At 38.8% G+C, this 16,075-nt stretch overlaps 1 long non-coding RNA gene across 1 annotated transcript; it reads left to right on the forward strand.

Moving 5' to 3' along the window:
* The first annotated feature begins 328 nt into the window (after window positions 1-328).
* Window positions 329-14,056, forward strand: LOC125009749. The gene is made up of 3 exons (XR_007112979.1): window positions 329-405; window positions 482-674; window positions 13,145-14,056. It is a non-coding gene; the product is annotated as an uncharacterized LOC125009749 (long non-coding RNA).
* The last annotated feature ends 2,019 nt before the right edge of the window (window positions 14,057-16,075 follow it).

Genomic DNA, 16,075 nt, shown 5'->3' on the forward strand with positions numbered 1-16,075 from the left:
AATATACCAAACTTTTTTTTATTATCACCTGTAACGTGAACGCTATGATGAACGCTCTGAAATTTAAGAGTTGGAATATAGAATTTCCGAGTTTGGTAAAGGCATCATCTAAACTGGCGTGTTTTGTTTTTCGTCGAAGTGATTTGTCGGAAAGATGGAGAGTAAATTTATGAAGCTTGGAGAAGCTCACACTCCCTCACACAGACGAAGTTATGTGTCCTAACTGCAAACAAAGGGCTTAAAAATAGTAATAATAATAATAATAACTAATATTAAATGTGTAATGTGAAGTAAGGAACGTAAGAGTGGCAGTGACGTAGCCGTACACGTCATCTGAGCGCTGTGGAGTTGAATTTGTTTACGGCAAAACGGATCTGATTGGTTACTCTCTGGTTACATGCAAAGGTATATACTTTTTTCTCTGTATTAGATGAATCATACCCTGATCATGCCCAATAAAATCCAAATGGTGTGTTTCCAGGTTAATATTCTGATAAGAACTGCTTCTGGCTACTGCAGGCCAATGCTAACCATCCCTTCGTCCAACATGAGAGGGAAAACAAGTAGCACTGCCCAGAGAACCTGAATTTGACAGCTGAGTCAAGAGTAATGGAAATAAACTACAATAGCCTTGAAGTTTGATGGTGAAATAAAACAACCTCTCTTCTGGACTGGTGAGTAGACAGCTGTTAATGCTCATGTTGGCTATGTAGCTGTACAGGTGGTAGTTGTATAAGGTTGCTGTCGGTGTGTATTGATACTGTATGTGGTTCAGATGTGTACCACACTGAAGCAATCTTATGTTTCCAACCAAACAGGCATACTGACATTTTGGGACATTAAAACTAATCTCTAGTGCAGGTAACGCAAACTTTGTTATGGATAGCATTTTGTTACTACTTGCTAAAACTGTGCATAGCAAGCAAAATCAATCATAGGCTTACTGGAAGTTATAAATGGTATTATATGTAAATGGATTTTCTGATAATTGGTTCTTTAAAGCCACAATGTCATATTGGCCCTTTAAAAAAACAATATGCTGCCCCCTACGCTGATAGCTGGAGTTAATGTTTCATTAGATCATACAACATACAACACCAAGAAACCAAAAATGTTAGTCCCACCAAAAATCTAGCGCTGCTAATTTAAAAGCAAGCTTAGCAAGGCATATAGGGTTCATTTGCAGGCAAATAAAATTGAATGCATGGCACAGATCATTATAGGAAGACTGATCTTATCATCCGGACAGAAGGTTCAGGGATTCTATCAAGAAACTGTACACTGGAGACCAGACAGTCTCAAATTTAAACCGTTTATCCAGTGAAAGGATGTTAGGTATCTGTGAGATCCACATGGTGGCCGTGGGGATGTGAGGAGTATAGACCACCACAGTACGGTACATTTTTTGGAAAGAATTTAAAGCAATGCACTCATATCCAGAATCATGAAGTCTTGAAACTCAGATGCTTATTTAGTGACTTTTTGGTCTGTCAAAAAGACTGAATTAATGTTTTCACCGGGAAAAAAAAAAAACTCATATTGCACTAAATTTCACCGACTTAACTGATAGCATAAAGTGACAAAATCAGGGAAAGTTACTCTGTGATAAAGTTAAAAAGTGACATTTTCCCTTCCAGCGTGTTTTCATTATGTCTGGACCATTTTTAATAAACAGTGTAATCTGTGGTCTAGGCACATACGGTGGAAACTTCCCTTAACATCTTTCTATTGTTTGCACTGATTTTACTGGTTAATGATTACAAGATGTGTGTGACTCAGACTCAGGTGCTGCTGGGCGCATCTAAATGAAGATGTTTGCGACCCAGCGTGACCTCCACACCTCAACCCGATACCAAACAAACACCCTTGCAGAGCTCCATTTCTAAGTCAAAAAGGACAAGCAGAAAATGCTCCCATCCCAATGTCTCTCTCTCTCTCTTTCTCTCCTCTCTTTGAGCTCATCCTAAGCCGCCGCCCAGTCTAATTCCAGCCTGCATCTCAGTGCCTGCAAAAAAAAAAAAAAAAAAGGAAAATGCAGTCATAAACACACCAGATTAGGTCACAGTTGGTTTCATAACCACTCCATGACCTCTTACTCTCCCTCTCTTTCTCTTTGCCTTTCTGTCTCTCATACTCCCTTTCTCTTTCATTGCACTTCTCTGTCATCTCTCTTTCCTTCCTGCACCCTCTTTTTCTCATCTCTCTGCGCTTCAGTCTCTGCAGACCAATCTGTCTTCTATTTGGCTTTGCTCTCTTTTCCAATCTTCCCTGTCCCCCGCTCCCTTTTTATGTGCTCTATCTTCACACTCTTTCGCCCACTTTATAAGGTCCCGCTGTACCTCTAAACTTCACAAGTCCTGCACTCCTTGCATTTCCCTTTCCCCTTTTTCCTTTCTCTGTCTTTTCTTTTTCATTTTTTTCCCCTCCCCCCGCTCTCATAGATTTATTTTCCTTTTTCTCTTTAGCCATCTTGGTCACCGCCTCTCACAAGCCTGGTGTCTCAACATGGCAAAGAGGTATTGTATAACAGCATCTATAGGCTAATTCCCTCAGATGAAAACAGTGCTGTGGTATGATGTGCTGGTACATGTTCTCTACATCTCTCATTTAACTCACAAAGGTATTTACCCAGGTGTAACAGCAATAAACTTTAAAGTGACACTCCACTAATTTTACACTTAAAGCTTTGCATGCTCGTAATAGTAATTACTACAAAGTCTGTGAAAACAGTTGTATAATGACTCCCGTGGCTCTGAAGAAGTCTATGATAATAATCCCTGTGATATCATAGTGATGTTATCTTTTATATCTCATCATTACTTTATTTCAAGAAGCCTAAAAGTGTTAACTGGGCATGTTCAGACCTAGCATTAAGATCCGATCTGGGCTATCCGCAAGTGACCTGCTTCAAGTACATGCAAACCTGGCATTAACGTCTGTCTCTAGATCTGATCTACAGTTGCATTCTGTATACAAATACACGCTAACATCATCTGGGGCATAGTAGAATATTTTAACAGCTGCTGTCTGTAGTGAATCAGTACAACTGCTCCAGATCCAAGAACAGCTCTGTTTTATGTGTATGCTTCATGAGTTGGGCATACATATAAAGTTATACTTATTAATCTCCACCCTGATATAAGTTAGACCTGCACATAAATCAGATTAGAACTCCAACCCTGGAAGTTTCCATACGTCCCGTAAATAAAGGTAAATGAAGAAAAAGTTAACTATAAACGACATAGATTCTTACATTGATTATTTTATTTTTTGGTTAGTTAACAGCTACAATGACACAATAAAAGAATATTTTAATAGATTCTCATCACTAATGAACAAACGTCACTTGCTTTTCATTTATTTATAACCAAGGTGTGTTTCTTTTATGAATGAATGAATTAAACTCCACTGATGCAAGAGCACCCCTGTTGAGAAAAGGAATGTGAACACATGCGAGTCAGCTCACGTCAAAATGTGGTCAGAGATCAGATCTCTCGAATGCGATCTCAAAGCATCCTGGGTGTGATTGGATCGCCCAGCATCAAGTCGTCTTGCAGGAAATATAGACTTTGCTGTTTCTGCATCTTTGCTCTCGAGGCTAAAATCAGGACATCTTAAGGCCATTTTTACAATCAAATGTAATTAAAGTAGTTCTGAACTGATTTTGCATTTGTAGTGAAAATTTGGCTGTTATAAAAAGATATAGATAGAAGATTAGATACAATTTAAGGTGTACTACCAGGTTGTTCACGTGGAAAGTGATAGAAAGGTTGTGTTAAGAATAAAATAAAGCTAGATAGGTGAAATCCCAGATCCTTTCTCACCTCCGTACCTGTCAACAATGCTGTGCTGCTGGTGTTACTCCACCTCGCTGTCTGTATAAAACATTCAAACACAGAAATGGGAAGCATTTTTGTTCCACCATTAAGCAGTGGAGGTAGTCACAGAGCCAAATTGAGGACTGTGTAAAAGTTATGTAAAAGCTACAAAGCATTACACATTTTGACTCTGATTCCACCATCACACGCTGGGGCAGCATTATGCTGTCTTTGTTTTGTTTAGTGGAAACAAATAAAGTGGCACAATCAGGCGTCTTATTAACAGCAGTATACTCTCTTTGAAACAGGCTAATGTGTTAGTTGGGTTGCAGAGATGATTGACACTGCACTGTAATTCTGATGTCAGAAAGTCAGTTCAATTAATTAATACACCAGTAATATTTAAGGCAGCTTTTCTTTGAATGTGAGACTACCCTACCTTTGTATTGCAGTTATTTTTCACAAGCCAAGTTATTATTATTTTAGGGAAAGCATAAAATTAGGCTCTGCTATGTTGTTTAATATAGACTCTATTGATTCTTTAACAAGCTCTGAATGTGGTATGTCATTCAGTTCATAAAGATATAGACATGTTTTTCCATATATTAGCCAGAATTGGTCCTCATTTCAAGTGATTTGCTCATAGCCCATCATTTTGTAGTTCGTTACTACGTTCCAGACTCAGGTTGCCTCCATAAGCCTCTTGTATGTATCCCATTCCAAAATGTTTATGCAGGAACATAGCAGAACATAGAAATATAGCACATGAATAGACAGGCTGGGATACACTCAACAATGATGATCTGCTCACTTTCTTCAAGTTCATAGTTGCACTGCTTTTGGATCTAGGCCATACATTATGGATCGCCATGATCTAGCTGTGACTACATGTGGGTTCACCTGCACCAAGCCCACTGACAACATGGCGAATTTTGGGGTAGTGGATGGTGATTTCTTGTGGCAAACATTTGTGGAAATCTGTGTGTCATATATTTGTCAATGGCATCAGTATTTCCCAGTGGTTGTCGCTTCAAATGCATCGCCTCAAAGTTGAGATTTGATCAACTTGGTACCTGCCAATTTTTGTTGCCAATAGTGTATTTGCCTGTCACCAGTATAACTTACTGAATATCATTAACATTGCTGATGTCTTGTCACAACATTTCTGTGAGTTTCTTAGTGTGTGTACACCCCCAACGAATGATGCTCCACCCCAGAGCAAGCCAACACAGAATTAGAACAAGTCTATTGATTTACATTTCAGGAAATGCAAATACATGTAATAATATAATATAATAATAATTACAGGCATTGAGATTGTTTTGAATGGTCCAGTCCGGCCGAACTGTCAAATGTCCAGCAAGCTTCACTGTGAGGGAATGAGAGTGAAAACCACAGAAATCCAGAGAGTCAAGCCTTAACCTGTCTTGAACCAGGGAACTAATCCTGTTCTGGGCCAAAGAGTAGCGTGTACACAATCACTATTCTTTGAGACGTATATTCAGTGGCAGCTGTGGTGAAATTTGATGGGTGGGCTAACTAATGCATAATAATGATTAAATAGTTACACAGCAGCAAAAAGAACATCACTACAAAAGGAACTACTACAATACATACAGTTACATCAACTACAAGTACACTGTACATTTTTAGCGCTCTACAACAGTGGTTCTAATCTGGTCTGGCTTCAGGACCCCATAATCACCTCTTAATGACAAGATGCGACCCAGGTCAAAGAAAATATCTCAGATTTATTGATTTGATATTATAGAATATAATATCAAACCAAAAAACAAGTGTAATGATAAACCAAAATGACCAGCAAGTGGCAAAGCCAGAGAGGGAACTGTTCCCTTTTACCATTGATTAGCTGCAAGTGTTGCTCTATTCAGTCACTTCTTCAAGCATTAATCGTAGGGCTGACATGGCAATCACAACATTTTACTGACAGCCTTTTTTAACAGACTCAATTGGTGTTTTCTTGCAAAATATGTGAAATAAAAAAGTGCAACCTCTGGGAAATATTAACAAAAAATTGAATAACTTCCATCATGTAGCTTTAGTTGAGAATCTTTAATTACTTAAACTATGACAGTCAATACCTGTCAGTCACTTAGAAGAATTAAGTGAATGGAAGCAGACCAAGGTGGCTGTAAAAAATCAGCCCATTTAGAGATATTCTATGTTTTTCTTTGGATTTTTTGGTGCTGTTGCTGCCTTTGGTTTGACCAAAACCTAAAACAATCCATTGTAAGTTATTTAAGAAATTATTTTCTCTGTCTTTTCTTTTTTTTTGTTTTTTAATGTTATCTTGGGAGGACTTAGCCCTGTTAGCCCATTTACAACAGCCGCCCCTGCATATGTGTAATTTAACAATCTAGACTAAACTGGTATGTATTTTACTTCTGGGACCAATGTAATGCAGAATTCTCATATGTGCATTTTGTAATGCTTTAGGAACGGATCGTGAGTGATTTATTGGCCATAAAATCCATTGATCACAGCTTTTCAGAAACACGTAATGTATCTCAGTTGAAAACAAACAGCATGGCCGCTGGGCACGTTTGTGGCCAAATATTCTGTAATCTGTTGTGGTAATTTAATTAGCCAAGAAAGAATGTGATTAATCAAATCAATTAGATTACACTATGAAACATAAATCATGTTTCCCCAGTCTCATTATCAACCTGTGTGTGTGTGTATGTGTATGTCTATATGTGTGTGTTTGTGTGTGCGTGGATCCACATGTAAACATGTGAGTGTGTGTCTCAACGTGGCAACGTGTCCAAATGTGACAGTGAGAAAATGTGGTTCCATCCTTCAGCAGCGACCATTTTATACTGAGCCTTGTGTTTGCGTACACGCGTGTTTTTGTGTGCAAGTACAGCTAGTGTACACTGGAGAGTAGTTGGAGAGGAGAAAGAGAGGGATAAGCATTTGCAGCCTGCAATTATGGGTAATTTTCCAACAGCAGCAAAATTAAAGCCCCCCAAAACAAAACAAAGAGGGCAAATTTACTCCCTGGACGAGTCTGTCACTGATGCATACAACAGAAAGAGAGAGATGGCTGTTTCATACAAAGCTTCAGGCAACATCTATGATACAAATATTGACAAGTCATTTCTGTCATGTTGTTGAGTCCGTTTAAACCATAAAAGGACTCAGGCAGCTTCCTCATCTGCCTTAACAGAGTACGGCTCATCTGGAGCCTTACTTGGTTGCCATGGCACCTCATAATACACCGTGGCACATTAATCTGGCCACACAAGCACAAATGCTTATGTTAGAATTTTTAAATGAATCCGTGAGATCAGAACCAGACTTGTGATGTGAGTGCGTGGCAGATACTGAACAAGATGTACGCTGTGATGCCAGCGTATCCCTATTAACAGCCTTGATACAGTATGATCCTGTACATTTCTTTTTTTTTTCTTTGTTCTTTTACATTTATTTATATTTTGACAACAACACACTGACAAAAGTTGGGTTGAGGGGAATTTTAGCTTCTGGTCTGTTAAAAAATAAATAAATAAATAAATAAATTGGTCTCTATGTGATGATGGTAAATTCATCATTATTAAACTTATGCAATACTAAGGACATGGCTGCTATCTATTAATGCCTGGGCCAATAGATAAATATTTGCCTAGGCATCACTCCCCCACCTCAGCTCCACTTATGCTCCATCTACTTCCCATTTTTGAATTTTGAATCTGGGGGTTAGGCACTGCCAAGATGAAGCTTGAACGGCCACACCCATCTATTTCTTCAGGAATCCCATGGTTGACGTCACAGAGGGTCCATCCATCTTTTGATACAGTCAGTGGTCTTGAAGTACACTACAGTCTTTTTAGACTTCTCTTTCATAAAATAAATATATGGATGTTTTCTCAATGCTCCACTAGCTTCATCTCATTTCCAAGCTTCCCATTTGGTGCTGCTGAGTAGGCAGCATACGCCTTAAAGGTTGATTTAAGAATTTATGGGTCATCAACCCACTAAAAAAAAGCTCAAAACAGTATTTGATAAAGGCTAGTGACGGAGCCAATTTTAGCACTAAAAATATTGTTCAGTGTGGCGTTAAGTTCATGAGAGTCTGCCATCATTAGCTGACAGCGAACCAGAGAAAATTTTAGATTTGGGGGTGTAAATAATACACGGTTTGTCCTCTAGATGTAGATTAACTCAGTCTGAAGTTCCCACAAGCGAGCTCGGAGAAAGAAGAGCAACAGAGGCTGAAGTCAGTTAGGTGTGACTCATCCTGTTCTGAAAATCACCAGAGCCGACATTATAAGCTGGTATGCATATCAATGAGAACTGAGCTACTATGACAACTCCCAGTGATAGGCTATGAATATTTCACACAACATGCATGCATACCTTTTTACTCGTTTTCTTTTCACACTTTGTCAGTGGGCAGCACATCGGCATTTTACACAACCTGTGGATATGTACTCTTATGAGATGTTTGTTTTCTCACTCAGTGTTTTCAGTGAAACATCACTTTAATGCCCTTTGTGTCCACCGGAACGCGGTGATCGCAGAGAGCGACGAGGATGCAGAATGGGGGTTAATTAACTAAAGTTCAGTGTCACAGTGTCCTTTCCTTTCCTTTCCTTTCCTTTCCTTTCCTTTCCTTTCCTTTCCTTTCCTTTCCTTTCCTTTGTTCTCAGAGTCACTTTACAGAGTCAGTTGGTGTTGTTTCCAGTGACACTAGAGCGACCATCATTAAAAGCCAGGCAGTATATAGCCCTGAGCGGCGTAATCCCATCAAAAGGAAACGGGGTAACAACCTCTGTCTAATCCTTCATTAGCCTGGCCCCGCCCCTCACGTTCTACCCCCCTCCATCATAACACCAGTAATTAGTTTAGCACTAACGAGTCGCCAGAGGTAGCAATAGTTCAGCTCAGTGGCTTCGGCTCATGCTGAAGTTCAAAAACATTTCTGGAACAATGGAGTATGTATCTACAGTATGTCTGTTACTCAGTATCACATGCGAGGAGTAGGCCATTCCCAGAAATGACAAGTGTAGCAAATTACCTCTTTAATTTCAAAGGTCCTTTAGCAGACCAATTTGAAAATCTGACAGAAGCTGAATTATTAAAAACTATTTAAAAACTTATTTATGAAATACTCTTAGAATCATTTACATTTTCAAGAACAAAATCTTCCTATATATGTATATTATTTGTATATGTATATTATTAAGTGAGTTTGCGGTTAGAACTTAGTAGACTAGGAGCAGTTTCAGGCAGCACAGACTCAAGAAAGTATTGGTCCTAGCCAAGAATTAGTCTGTATATGAAGTGTTTTGTCACCTTTCACAGACCCTGCATGTTTACCTAGCCAGGGCTCCTCTTGTTCCCAGTCTTTATGCTAAGCCAAGCTAAGCTAAGCTAAGCTAAGCTAACTGGTTTCTGGATGTGGAAGCATCTCTCAGGAAAATGCTTGCGGTGATGTGTTGATGAAGACCTCCCACACTCACGATAATCTCACAGCCACTTGCACACAGATTTGTACAGCACACAAATCACAGACAGTCAAAAGTGCACGGAGGAGCCATGAAGAACAGGTTGGACTTAAATTCATGTTAGTTTCAATCTGATGAGAATGACTCAAGTGTTATTCAGGAAAAACTGACACGCCTCTATTAAAGTGTTAGTCACTAAGTGTAAGCACTAAGTAAGCCATGAGCATGTGTGAATATGATGTTGTCTTGTCTAAATGTTTCACCCTTGGAACAGAAGGGTGAGGGACATTTTCAAGAAAATCCAAAAAAAAAAAAAAAAGTTATGTGGATACAATTGGTCAAAAAATGAGTTAAACTAAAGGGCTAAACTAAAATTGGGGCCAAAGATTCATGAGACGGTAAAATAATACTTTTCATAGCGTGTACATGTGTGGTTATGAGGTTCTGTACAGTATTTATAGGGCCATCTCATTGGAAAACATAACTGATTTATCATGCATTGTGCATATTCTCCAAGATATTTATAAAACTATAAACAACCTTGAATAAATGCATTTATTTAGAATCTTATTGGGATTTAATGAGCAGAAAGCCACCGTCTGAGTGATGTAACCTAAGGTTTGGCTCCATTAAACTGTTGAGCACGTTGGGAAAATTATGAAAATCAGACAATGGGCTTGCCAAAAAAAAAGCACATAAGTATCAATTAATTTATTTTTCATGAAACACAATAAAATAAATAGTTAAATAACAGACAGTGCAGTAAAACTTTCAAGAAATAAAGTACACAAATTTAGATTTTAAATCACTGTGTGTGTATGTAAACATATAGTGATGATACAAATCTCTTGTAAGCATTGTAGAAATTAATTTGATCTAAATAACTAATTTTGCTGGCAAACCATCTGTATCAATTTTATATCAATTATGTTTCATCCCATTTTGTTGAAAGAAATAATAAGTGTGTGAAATGTGTGGTGTGTGGCGTATTTAAGTTCTCATTATAGTTCGGCACTTTGATGTCTGTTTCTTTTATCTATTTTTTATATTTCTCTGCACAGTAATCAAAACATTCAAAAAGAAAAAAATATGGCAAGAACAAGGACCCATTCTCCAGCACTGATCTTTGTGCAGCTAAACCTGGGTTAAACTCTGCTGGCTTGAAACCTGTCTGATCACTTGTATATACAATGACTCAGAGGCTCTGTTGTAACATCATGTTAAGTCTCTACAACTCTAAACATACTCCATTAATTTGTCTTCATACACATTATATTCCCTGTGTAATTGTGAATACACATATGCATCTCACAGTTGAATTGTAGGACAGCGTATTCATCTTTCTATTATAGCATCTGTATAGCATGCAAACGATTCTAAACACTCAATTTTTTCTTTGCTTTAAAAACCCAATTTGACGCAGTCCTCGTCACTGATGATTTTTTTCCCCCGGTTTTGCAGCAGCGTGTATCCCCACAGATAAAATCACACGTGAGCAGGGAAGCAAAACCTCATCAGAATTGGTCACTGGAGACGCATTTGAGATGCACTCTGCAGTCCACCTGAAATGGATCTGGACACAGTCTAGATATATCTGGACACAAGCTATTAGGCCTGAACAGGGCTGTTGTTCAGTCATGGGGGTTATTTATGCTAAATACCTTATTCGTCTGTGGTTGGCCGGCACAAACACAACACTCCTCTTTGCCCATTTTTCCCACTCGGATGTTCTTGATTGTGCACATGTACTGTGTCACATCGACAGCAGAATTTACATGATTAAGCAAACTTGAACGGAACATGAATGACAGCAAGTAAATTCAAGATTTTATTTTTTTTTCTCAATAACAGCAATTAAATCCTGGTTAAGATCTGGCAAGAACTGTAGACATAAATAAACAGGTCAATAGTTAGTTAGTTAGTTTCTTTATCTGTTGCAGACTGATTTTATTATTTTCACATTGCTTTTATTGTAAATACACGGACACAATAAATAGTAATATGTATCTTAAGAACAACTTGGTGATGCCCAATAAAGGACTAGGGTTGGAAATTAGCTTCGACCATAAACACGCGTACAGCATCATTGATTTCAATTGTCAATTTTATTTGTACCTTATATAAGCAAGTTAAAAAAAATAAAAAAATACCTGACTTGGCTGAGATGAGGACATAGCGTTTTACAATGTATGAGTCCAGGGCAACATGATCAAATAAGATACAACATGGGCAGGATTTTTTGATTGACCTAAAGACTTGACACCAGATTTATAAGAAGGAAACTTTTTATGTCATCAGTAAGGGTGACAAATATAGATAGATTTGTGTTTTTGAGGAGAATGGGCAGACTGGTTGGAGATGATAGAAAGGCAACAGTAACTCAAATAACCACTCGTTACAACCAAGGAATGCAGAATACCATCTCTGAACGCACAACACGTCCAACCTTGAAGAAGATGGGCTACAGCAGCAGAAGACCACACCGGGTACCACTCCTGTCAGCTAAGAACAGGAAACTGAGACTACAGTTCATACAGGCTCAACAAAACTGGACAATAGAAGATTGGAAAAACGTTGTCTGGTCTGACGAGTCTCGGTTTCAGCTGTGACAATCGGATGGCAGGGTCAGAATTTGGCTTAAACAACATTAAAGCATGGATCCATCCTGCCTTGTATCAACGGTTCAGGCTGGTGTTGATGTGATGGTGTGGGGGATATTTTCTTTTGGGCCCTTTAGTACAAACTGAGCATGGTTTAAATGCCACAGCCTACCTGACTATTGTTGCTGACCATGTCCATCCCTTTATCACCACAGTGAACCATCTTCTGACGGCTACTTCCAGCAGGATAATGCACCATGTCACAAAGCTCATATAATTTCAAACTGGTTTCTTGAACATGACAATGAGTTCACTGTACTCCTGTGGTGGAACAGGAGATTCACATCATAGATGTGCAGCCGACAAATCTGCAGCAACTGTGTGATGCCATCATGTCAATATGGACCAAAACCTCTGATGAATGTTTACAATACATTGTTGAAAGTATGCTACTAAGTATTAAAGCAGTTCTGAAGGCAAAAGGGGGTCCAACCTTTTACTAGCAAGGTGTACCTAATAAAGTGGCTGGTGCATGTAGAATTATTCAAATGTAAATAGATAATACATACGTTAATGGTAAAGGGTAAATCCAAAGTTTCAAATTAATCACAATGCTTTCCTGTGAGAGATTAACAAGTCTACCTGTGTGTATAGCTCCAAGCGTTAAAATAATCTTGTCCTATAGTTATAAATTACACTGCGGAAACCTTTCTGTTATTCACATGAAATATTCCACTAAGGTGCAATAACGTTTCTTTATATTTGCGTCTTTGTTTTTAGCTGAACATTTCCCAAACATGACCGATAGCTATGAAATACCACAGAAGCAACTTTGTGAATGGAGAAAGGTCAACCATAGAAAAATGAATTTCACACTGCCAGTATTTAGTTTTAAAAAATCTCTGTTAACATTTTTTTCAGCTTTGTATTACAAATGCTATAAAGAGAAGTTTTTTTTTGTTTTTTTTTAAAGCTACGTCTCATATTACAATAACAAACAAAATCTTTTAAACACTATTTAATTTCATGCAGCCTCTGTTTTTTTTGTTCTCATCCGTTGAAAGATGCGACATCAGGTTGGGTAGAGATTTTCATGTCCCCCTGGTAAGCCCAACCCTTCACCCTACAAGTGTTCACACTATGATTTACTACTTTGGTAACATAAAGTAGGAGGATCATATCTCTACTGTATACACTGATAAATCTCTCTATTCCCACCTTCCTCTCTTTCTTCTCGTCTCTTTCGCTCTGACAGGTTGAACCCAGCTGATCAGTTCAATCACCCAGGAGCACTGAGGCAGGACCCTGTAAAGGTGATTCACTTCATTTCAGCACTCCATACACCATTTGTCCTGCGCCTTTCATCCCATCTGTGTGTATGGTTCCCCTCGGTCAGACATTGTTGACCTAATACTGCAGCGTGACATTAAAAAAGAGACAATGAAAAGCATTTTTTCCTTCTGTCCCATTGTAGAGAAGTTCATATTCTTTGTATAACTTAAGAAAAAAATACACACACTTGCACTTAAACCCCTTTTCTAATGTAAACACTTCTTTTACGTAACTGTCACTTAAACTAGTTTATTCTGGTACGCTTTCTGAGACGCTTTTCTGTAACTTTTGTGACATTTTGAGATATTTGACAGTTTGAAGAGCTGTAGGGCGCTAACAGGCTCACCGTGTCTGCTACCACTGTCTTGTTTGCACTCAATGACTGACACAGCATTATTGATGAGGAGGCACAGCCCAGCGCTTTCTAAAGTTTTTTACGTGCCATTATTACATATGAAGAGTTTGACAGTCACATGTTTATGGTAGCCGATAGGTGCGCCTGGACTAGCCAAGAAACAGGCCCTGATAAGTAGGACAAAGAGCTCTGCATTATCTACACTTTTGATTTGGACAAAAAGAAATGGAAGAACACTGTCTTTGTTCAAAAAATATGGTAAACAATTAGCTGGCGTTCCCTATTGTTTCAGCCGCTGACCCGTGAAGGCTGGGAAGTGACTGATGTCTTATTGTGTTGCGGCCCCTCATCTCCATTCGGTGTGGCCAGGAAATGTAGGGGAACTGGGCAATTATTTCTGATTTATCTACTCGGACAAATCTTGGCACACTGAGCTGGGCTCCAGAGTCTAGTTGAGGTTTGTGTCCTCATTATCGATACTCTCCATACTGTTGGCTTACTTCAAGCTTTGCCAAAGACGTCCAGTTTAGTCTTGGGCTCTATAGTGCATGACTGATTTTGAGAAGCATGATTTTCCGTCATGTAAATGAGTTCATGGGTGAGCAGGTCATTAAAGGAGAAGAAACTGGCCTGATTTTGTCTTGAATATGAACATAATTGCCCATCTTAAATGGGATATGAAAATGAAACATAAGATGGCTCTGTGAAGCACTGACTTTTACAGATGCAACTCTTGATCAGATGTCCTATGAAATCTTTTTCAATATGCTCAAATTTAAAGCAGAAATAAACATGTTTACAGCCTGTTACAAAAATGATTTGGACTAGATAATTTTCATTCACCTGTCACTCAAAGCACCAACACCCATTCGGTAAATGTTTTTGTGTTTATATAGTGCTTTACGGACACAATGACACAACTACCCACATGTTCACTCAAGCGCACTCATATTTACACAACCAGCGGTTCCATGTCTTGCTCAAGACAGACTAAACTGAAGTCCTTGCCAAACTGCTAACATTCTGGTTCTCCGACAACCTGCTTTATCTACAAAGCCACAGCCACCCCCTTTAAGTTTTAAAGATATGTATATTTAAAAGGTGTGGTTGCTTTGAGTGACATGTGGAGGTTGCTAGCTGTCTGCCTGCCTTTGGCGTCAGTCTTCCACCTAAGCTGCAATCACAATCCACCTCTTTTATCATTTTTGAATAAGCTGGGAGTTAGGTAGAGTCAGACACTACCATGATGGTAGCAACCTGAGCCACCACACTGGGCTTCAAAACTGCTCTGTAGGAAACCTATGGGTGACATCTCTACAGAGGCCATACGTCATTACACTGGTGCGTACACTGCAGTACATACACTGGTATGCCGTTCTCATAAAATATACTATGGGTTTGTAATATTTTTGTTACTATAAAAATAACATCCAAGTAATTAATAACTAACAATTAATGTATATATTATTGTGTATAGTTGATGGTGGTACTTTGAATTACAGAGATCTCCCATCATAAAACCTCTACCTCCATCAAAATCTGTTATAAAACAAAGTCATCTTCCTTCTTCTCTGTGCAGCTACTCCCGTGCTCTAACCAACCCCCGACTCCACAGTAAATTGACACTGCTCGTCATATACAGCATGTGGCGTATTCGTTGTACATGGAGGCAGAATATTCAATTAATTCACAGGGAGGCAACTTGTCATCCGGCCGGCCAGAAAGGCAGGCAGCCAGGGAAGAAGCATTTTTCATTGGTGTGCTATGTTTCCTTGGCCAGACAGTGGTGAACGTATCTTGTAGCTATGACTGCAGCTCCTTCATAGCCAACACCATGGCACTGATACGCCTCTTTGTTCCAACTAAATTTTAATTAGTCATGGCAAACTCATACAGACATAGACGGTGACTGTTGTGAGAAGTGAACACCATCACTGTCTGTATCCCGCTCTCTCAAAATGTAACATGTAAAAGACCCAGAAATATGAGGACAGCTCAGCAACACACTCTCACACTCGACACTGCCCTTTGTTGTTTTTTTGGTACTACAAGTTTGAAATTGATTACAGTGGCAAACTGTACAATCTAGCAGCGTTTTTGCAGTAAACAAATCAAACAAGGATAATTTGAAAAGCCCAACACAACTAATATTACAAGTGGTTTCTCCAAATTCAACACAAAATGCCACTTCTAATGGCTACTGCTGTCTCAAAATTATTCAACCCCTTGAATAGAATTACTCATAAGAGCACACCAATACAACCAATCAACCAATGCAACCAATCAAGGGCTTCATTAGTTGCATCAGGTTTGCTGGAGGTAGAACACTTCAAACACCTGTACTTTTGATGGTGACATTTTGCGTGTTTGCATGTTGCAAAGCTGAGTCGAGAAAATTGTCAAAGGTAAGAGAAAAGATCATTGCCTCGCACAAACAAGGAAAATGATACAAAAAACTAGCAGACAAAATTTGCAAGTTTAAAGTTAAAGGAACCATGG

This window comes from Mugil cephalus, chromosome 6 (genome assembly GCF_022458985.1).
Source record: "Mugil cephalus isolate CIBA_MC_2020 chromosome 6, CIBA_Mcephalus_1.1, whole genome shotgun sequence".
Taxonomy (NCBI): Eukaryota; Metazoa; Chordata; class Actinopteri; order Mugiliformes; family Mugilidae; genus Mugil; species Mugil cephalus.